Source organism: Triticum urartu, chromosome 2 (genome assembly GCF_003073215.2).
Source record: "Triticum urartu cultivar G1812 chromosome 2, Tu2.1, whole genome shotgun sequence".
In the NCBI taxonomy this organism is placed as follows: domain Eukaryota; kingdom Viridiplantae; phylum Streptophyta; class Magnoliopsida; order Poales; family Poaceae; genus Triticum; species Triticum urartu.
This window is the reverse complement of record NC_053023.1, coordinates 108002927-108011352: the sequence shown is the minus strand read 5'-3', so window position 1 is coordinate 108011352 and position 8426 is coordinate 108002927.

The following is an 8426-nucleotide window of genomic DNA, read 5'->3' as shown; positions in this document are numbered from 1 at the left end:
TCTTCACGAATGAAGAGGAGGTGGAGGGGTATATATAGCCTCCACACAAAATCCAACCGTTACACATAGTTTTCCAATCTCGGTGGGACCGAATCAACAAACTCGGTCGGACCGAAAAGGTAAACCTAGTGACCGTTAGAGATTTTCGGTGGGACTGACATGCAACTCGGTAGGACCGATATGGTTAGGGTTTGGGCATAACGTAATCTCGGTGAGACTGATTACACAAACTCGGTGAGACCGAGTTTGGTAATAAGCTAACCAGAGAGTTGGTCAGGCAAACTCGGTGGGACCGATTTGCTCTTTCGGTGAGACTGAAAAGTTACAAAAGGGAAACAAAGAGTTTACATTGCAATCTCGGTGGGACCGATTCGCTCTTTCGGTGAGACCGAAAAGTTACGAAAGGGAAACAGAGAGTTTTCAATCCCATCTCGGTGAGACCGAGATCCCTATCAGTAGAACCGAATTGCTAGGGTTTGGCAGTGGCTTATGACAAGTGAAACTCGGTTGCGCTGGATAGAAAGAATCGGTAGGACCGAGTTTGGCTTAGGGTTTAGGTCATATGTGGATATGGGAAAGTAGCTGAGGATTTTGGAGCATATCATTAAGCACATGAAGCAAGAGGCTCATTAAGCAACACCTCATCCCTCCTTGATAGTATTGGCTTTTCCTAAAGACTCAATGTGATCTTGGATCACTAAATTATAAAATGAAGAGTCTTGAGCTTTTGAGCTTGAGCCAATCCTTTGTCCTTAGCATTTTGAGGGTTCCACTTTCACATCCATGCCATGCCAATCATTGAGCTTTCCTGAAATAGTCATCTTGGAATAGCATTAGCTCAATGAGCTATATGTTGTTATGAATTACCAAAACCACCTAGGGATAGTTGCACTTTCAACGACAGTCAATGCCGGATTTAATAGCTCTAAGTCCGGGCAGCGGAGAGGGCCACTCAAAAATGACAATTCGGGTCCGTCCAGTTTGGACCGCATACTCGACCGTCCATGCCAAATTCATGGCAAACCAGGAACACCAACCAATCGTACCAACAGGGAATGTTGGGTCTTCAAACAAGCTGGCAGGTTAGGTGCCAAAAACAAAGATAAGGGGTCTCAAAGCGATGACAGCGACGAGGATCCCAGATCACCGAATAGAGGAGGACAAAAGAAATCTCTCCAGCAAATTCAAATGGTGAATACGGTAAATGCCACCCACACTCCCAACCCGGACCGGATGCACACCCTTAGGGATGTCGACCTAACGAAACCAGTCAGCCCGCAATACAAACTAGGGCCGATCACCTTCAACCAAATGGATCATACGGTCAACACCAGTCACGGCAATCCAGCCGCACTACTCCTCGACCCAATAATTGACGGGTTCCACCTCACACGAGTCCTTATGGACGGAGGCAGCAGTCTAAATCTGCTTTACCAGGACATAGTGCACAAGATGGGCATCGATCATTCGATGATCAAACCCACTAAAGCCACCTTTAGAGGTATTATACCAGGCGTGGAGGCTAGCTGTACCGCCTCCATCGCCCTCGAGGTAGTCTTCGGATCACCAGACAATTACCGTGTCGAAGAGTTAATCTTCGACATCGTCCCCTTTCGCAATGATTATTAGGCACTGCTTGGGCGAACTGCGTTCGCTCGATTCAACGCGGTGCCACATTATGCCTACCATAAACTCAAGATGCCCGGTCCGCGCGGTGTCATCACGGTTAACGGCGAGGTCGAACTCTCCCTCGGCACCACAGAGTACGCCGCCGCTTTAACAACAGAAGCAATGGAGGGCACCTTTCAGTCAAATCTTGAGTCGACGGCTAAAACCCTGGACACATTCAAAGTAGTCTGAACTACTTCACGGCAGGATAGACCGGATCGTCCAGGGCTCAACTAAACATTCCGGCGAAGTCCAGAACATGCCACATATCGCGGCTCAACCGCTCTCCGGAACACAAATATTTCTTACATTTCCTTTGCATGCTCACCTTTGCGCAGACCGGGGCCGGTGACATGGTAACAGCTCGAACGCACAAGGGAATCTTTAGATATTCCTCGCGACGTCCATCCGACTATACTCCAGATCTGTACACATCTTCTTCCTCCCCGGTCCCAGCAAGTTCCACTGTCATATTCCCCTTTTTATCACATTACATGTACTCATACTCTTCGACGTATTATTCAAATACAACATGTGGATTTATATGACGCTTATTTGCTGTTATTTCTTATTGAAACTCTTTTGTTAAGTGGCATCCATACACCGCGATATGCCTTTGCCAGGGGCTTCATTTTACCCATAATACGGCAATAAAGTCTGAACACCTTCACGGAAGTTCAGCACCCCGAACTTATAGCATTATATGCATCAGCTCCGAATCATGTCTTGGGTCAAATGTTGGGTTTGCCCGGCTCCCATGTTTTGCTGCCTTACGTTCCGCTATATCAGCTAAGGCGGCACAGGGAGAACTACTGTGATTGTGTCCCGGTTCTTCTGGACGAGCACCTCAGTAGAGAAAGCTGAAAACTGACTGTCATGATACGGCGAGAGCTGGTCAGCTGTTCGAGAGGTTGTAAAATCTTTAAGGATTTCTCCCGCATAATGCCATAACCAATGCAGCGTGCGATGGATTGGTTCTTCTTCCGATCAGGTGCCTATAGGGCCCCTCGTGCGGTCTTCCGAACACCAGGGGCTGCGCCTACCTTCCTAATGCTCCTATGGCTAAGTGAGAATGATAAAGCCCTATAGTCAGATTGCCTGGTTCGCTGTGCTAAACACCTCCTTCAAAGGACCCAACACTGGGGTAAAGAGTGATCGGGTTTATCCCGAACACCCCCGTATTTCTTACGAGGGGGCAGAAGCCGATGACTGGCCAATTCTCAGGTTTAATATATAAAACGGCCGCGCAGGAGGGTAAACTTTTATAACAGGCAATAAATAATAGAAATGACCTTGTTCACACATTACAAAGGACAACATGACTATACTCATGGAAATACAATGTCCTTGGTGCATTGCTCTGCCGCAAGGCAGGATCCTTTCAGGACACTTTCATAATACAATTCGGGCTTGCGGTCCTCCTTTCCCTCTGGCGGTCCCTCGGTCATCAGCTTTTCAGCATCCATCTTCCCCCAGTGCACCTTTGCGCGGGCAAAGGCCATTCGTGCACCTTCTATGCAGACCAACCGCTTGATGACGTCAAGTCGAGGGCGGGCACTAACAAGCCGCTTCACGAGCCCGAAGTAGCTACCTAGAATCGGCTCGGCGGGCCATAGCCAGATAATCAAATCCTTCATGGCTAGTTCGGCCGCCTTATGCAGTTCGATCAGCTGTTTTAGTTGATCGGTAAAAGGCACCGGATAATTCGGTGCCAGATACTGCGACCAGAAGAGCTTATCCACAGTATTCCCCTCTTTGGCTCGGTAGAATTGGGCGGCATCCGATACGCTGCGAGGAAGTTCCGCAAATACCCCTGGAGAAATCCGAACATAAAATTATAAAGCATAATTTTCCTCCTGAAATACTTGATTTACATGGAAAAAGACCTTACCCGCCGTGATCTCCCTCGCCTCTTGGATCTCCTGCAGGGCGTCCTGGGTTTTCCCACGGGCATTGCACATGGCCTGATGAGCCCTGGTGAGTTCGGATTCTTTCTTCGTTAAACTCTGCTCCAGGGTCTCGCATTTTTTCATGGCCTCTTGGAGCTCTCGCCTAGCTTCCACAACCTTGGCCTCGTGCTTCTCACGAAGAGCCTGCTCTGCGTCTGCCTTTTCCTCAGCCTCGGCAACAGCCTTCTTCAGAGCCTCGACTTCGGTCATCACCTCTGGCACAAATCATGACACATATTCTATCATACTGAAAATTCATTCGCACTGAACGCAAACAAGATTTGTGCATACCTTGTTGATCTTCCAACTGCCTTTTTAACTGGCCAAGCTCCGCTTCGGCCCGCTCCAGACTTTGATTCAGTCCGGAAACCTCCATGGTATGAGCGGCAGTAGCCGCTACAGACGCCTGCTTACAAAAGGAGAGAGATATATGTCATCAAATGAGTCTTCCTGCGAAAAATATATTTGATCCTCTGTCCGGTTCTTTCGTTCACCGGACAATGTATCAGGGGCTACTATCCATACTATGACACTCTTCGAAATCGTATAAAACATACCTCAAAACCTCTCATAAGGTCAATACAGGCTTCATTCAGTCCATTTTCAGCGGTCTGAATCTTCTCAATCGCCGCACCGATAAGGGCACGGTGTTCATCGACGATGGATGCGCTCTTCAGCGCCGCCAATAGAGAACCCGGCGCCTCTGGTTGGACAGAGGTCGTCGGTGGAACAGGGATGCCCTCTCCAGCCGAGGACGACCGCCTGCTTGATTCCGGAGCTGTATTGGTCTCCGAAACTGTGTCCGGCTGGGGGCCGAATTCAAGATGGTCCTCTCCGTCGACTCCTATGGGGATCTTCTCCCCCATGTCTCCGGCCCCTGAAGTTTGACCTCCAGGCACCGCCTTCATGATTTTCTCCGCCCCTCCTTGGACAGAGTCCCTCTGGGACGAAGCCTCGGTGTTGATCACATGTTCGGGGGGAGGGGCCTTCGAAGGCGTCCCACTCTCCATAGCATCCGAGCTCAGCAAATCCTCAGATGAGTATTGTTCGGAACGGGATCCCGTCAGACTACAAAAAATATGGCTCAGGTTAAAATACTATGCCATGATGGGTCCAGACACATGAACGTGTTCGGATTTTATATACTTACGAGTTCACTAGGGACTGGGCCCTAGGATCCCATGTCGGGCTGCTATCGGCGACGGCAGTGGACTCTTCCGGAAGAATAGTTTTCCCCCTTTTAGGCGACTCGGCCTCCAAGTGTACGGAGGCCGTCCTCTTCTTTCTTCCCCCTACTGGGGATTCGTCTTCCTCCTCCTCGTCCTCTTCGGAGGAAGGTCGGGCACGGTGATGAAGGCTTCCCCGGGTCTTTTGGCCTCCTTTTCGGTCTTCTTCTCCGGCACCTTGTAAGGCGCCGGGTCCAACATCTTCGTTAGAAGTGGGCCGCCCGGTTCTTCGAGCAACGGGGCCGGACATTGGATCCGCCCCGCCTTCTTCGTCCAGCCCTAGGAGAGTTGTGTAAAACACATTAAGCATTTCCCTTGAGTTATGTGAATAAAATGTATGGTAACTTACCGAGCTTGCAGGGCGGGACAGTTGGTACCCGCGGTCCTCGGCCAAGTCCGGCCATGATTTGCCGGGCTTAAAAAGAACCTTCCATATGTCTTCGTGCGAGGAGCCAAAGAGCTCTCGCAGGGTTTGGTGCTTGGCCAAATCGAATTCCCATAGATTGCAAGTCTGGTGTTGACAAGGTAGGATCCGACGGACTAACATCACCTGGACTACATTGACAAGTTCGATATTCTTGTCTTCCATATCCTTGACACACGTCTAGAGCGCCAACAGTTCGTCGGACGAAGACCAGTCAAGGCCCTTCTTGACCCAGGACGTGAGCCGCAGAGGGGCTCCGGATCGGAACTCGGGAGCAGCGGCCCACTTCGCGCCGCGCGGCTCAGTAATGTAAAACCACTCCTGTTGCCACTCACTGACGGAATCATTTAGGGTACCTGTTGGCCATGTGACGTTGGGCATCTTGCTCACCATAGCACCCCCGCACTCAGTGTGCTCACCGCCCACTACCTTGGGCTTCACATTAAAGATCTTTAGCCATAAGCCGAAGTGTGGCGAGATGTGAAGAAAAGCCTCGCACACGACAATGAATGTCGAGATGTTCAGGAAGGAATTGGGGGATAGATCATGAAAATTGATCCCGCAATAATACATGATGCTGTGAACAAATGGGTGGAGGGGAAACCCTAGCCCGCGGATAAAATGAGGGAGGAATACGACCCTTTCGTGGGGTTCCGGGGTAGGGACGATCTGTCTCGCTGTCGGGAGACGGTGGCCGATTTTCTGGGCTAGATACCCGGCCTCCCGAAGTTTCTTGATGTCCTTCTTCCGGACGGTAGAGGCCATCCACTTGCCTCCCGCTCTGGGCATATTTGGAGTGGTTCTTCAGAGAAAATGCAAACTTGGGTGCTGGAGCTCGAGTGCGCAAGAATGGATGGGCAGGAGAGAAGAAGGCGTGGGTAAAAAGGTGGAACCCTTACCCCTTTATAAGGGCGGAAGAAACTATGCGCCTCCCCACTTGCCTGGTAAAACTCACTTATTCACCAAGCGTCGTGATTGATGGCGAGGTTGGGTTACCCTCACCCATATTGATGAGAATCCCGTGATAAGGGGACACGATCTCTGCTTCGACAAGACGTGCCAAGAAAACCGCCTCACAATATGTGCAGTAGCTGGTTGAGAAAGACGGTTCGAATAATAACTGGGGCCATGGCGTGATGTCATGTTATGAAAAGTTGTCAACAGATTACATTTGTGGAAATATTATACTCTCTATGGTGGTATGTGGAATTTTTTTTGCAGAGCCGGACACTATCCTTGTGTTCAAAATCATCTATGGAGTATTCGGAGGAGGAACCCGCCTTGCAATGCCGAAGACAATTTGTGCGCCGCACTCGTTGTCATTGAAGCCTGCTTCAGGGCTGTCGGGATGTGGGGTTCCGGCAAACCCTTAAGGTTCGAACACTGGGGTGCGCGTGAAGTCTTTCCCTCCAACCGATCTACGCTCTAGCTCGCTAAGATCTTGCGGACGAACTCGACGAACTCTCAACACAGAAAGAAACAGGGTTTATACTGGTTTGGGCCACCGCTGTGGTGTAATACCCTACTCCAGTGTGGTGGTGGTGGATTGCCTCTTGGGCTGATGATGAACAATACAAGGGAAGAACGACCTCCTGAGGTTGAGGCGTTCTTGAGCTTGGTGAGCTTGTGCGTGTGGGTGGTCTCTCTTTCTCCCTTCTAGCTAAGATGATGTCGATCCCCTTCCACTCTGGTGGCTAGTCCTATTTATAGAGGCCCTGGTCCTCTTCCCAAATATCGAGCGGGAAGGGAGCCAACAATGGCGGGCTAATTTGAAGGGGGACAGCTAGTACAAGCTATCCTGACAAAAGTAGTATACGCCTGCACAAAGTTCTGGTGGTGACGCTGTTCTGGGCTCCACAATGACCTCCGTATTGAAGTCCATGGTCTTGGTCTTGTTGCACCGAAATGGCAACCTTTGCCTGAGGCCTCGGTACTCCGCGGTTGCGCCTGCCCCCTTTGCACCAAAGAGGAAACAAGGACGTTGTGCGCGCTGGCGCCCGCCTGGTGTCGATCGTCACGGCTCATGTCACGAGAGCCTCGTGAGGTTCGCCTCGCCTTGATATCTCCGCTCCTCGTGAGCCTGCCGAGCTAGGCCACTCCAGAGGAGGTCTTGCGTCGTCCGCCTCGCGATGCTTGGCCCCTCGCGAGGGTCTTGGGCGCTTTGTTGGTGAAGACGGGTCGTACGGCCTGCTGGCTCAGCCATGCCGCGGGCCGCAGGCAGGCAAGTCTGGGGACCCCCGTTCCCAGAACACCGACAGTAGCCCCCGGGCCCAAGGTGCATGCGGGCTTGGCTTCGCGGCGAAGACAATGGTCAAGTTCGGAGCACCGCGGGCCCCAAAAGCCTGCGGCCTCGGTTGACACGTGGCGGTTGATTGGACGTGGGCGTCTCCGCTTCCCCACATTGTTTTGGCAACTGCTTGACCTGACAAAAGGCTAGCGCGGACGGCACTTGCTTTCATTGCTTCTTCCTCGCCTCACTCCAGATCCCCTTTCTTGCTCTTCGCCGCCGCTAGCTACAGATCTGCTCCGGCCTCTCTCTGCATCTGCCGCCCATGGCGCCGCGCAAGGTCAAGACTTCCTCGTCCCCGGCTTGGTATGAGCCCACTCTTGAGGCACCCACTATCACGGAGAAGAGCCTCGCCTCCGTGCGCCTGCTGACGGCGGGAGAGAGCAACGAGTGGGGGAAGACGGAGCTCCGGCTTGCCTCCGACGAGCCGAAGCCTGAGGGGAGCACCTTCTTCCCCTTCTTTTCGAGCAGCGTTGCCGTTGGGTTGGTTCCTCCCTTCTCTGATTTCTTCTATGAAGTCCTCGACCACTATGGGCTGCAGGCGTTGCATCTCCACGCCAACTCCGTCCTCCTCCTGTCCATCTTTACCTACTACTGTGAGGCGTACCTGGGCGTGATGCCTTCCGTGGCGCTCCTGCGCCACTTCTTCTTCCTTCGTGTCAGCGAGGGTCACATCTCTGGATGCGCCAACTTTGTTCCGTCCGGCAAGGCCAACTCGATCTCAAGCACCGGGAAGAGGGCCGATAACATTCGATCCAAGTGGGTCATGGTGGACGCCAAGCTCTCCCATCTGCGCCTGGCGTTGCCGGCGGAGGCGCCCCGACAAGGCAAGGAGTGGCCCAGGGCGGAGCTTGTCGACGAGCGGGCATCGT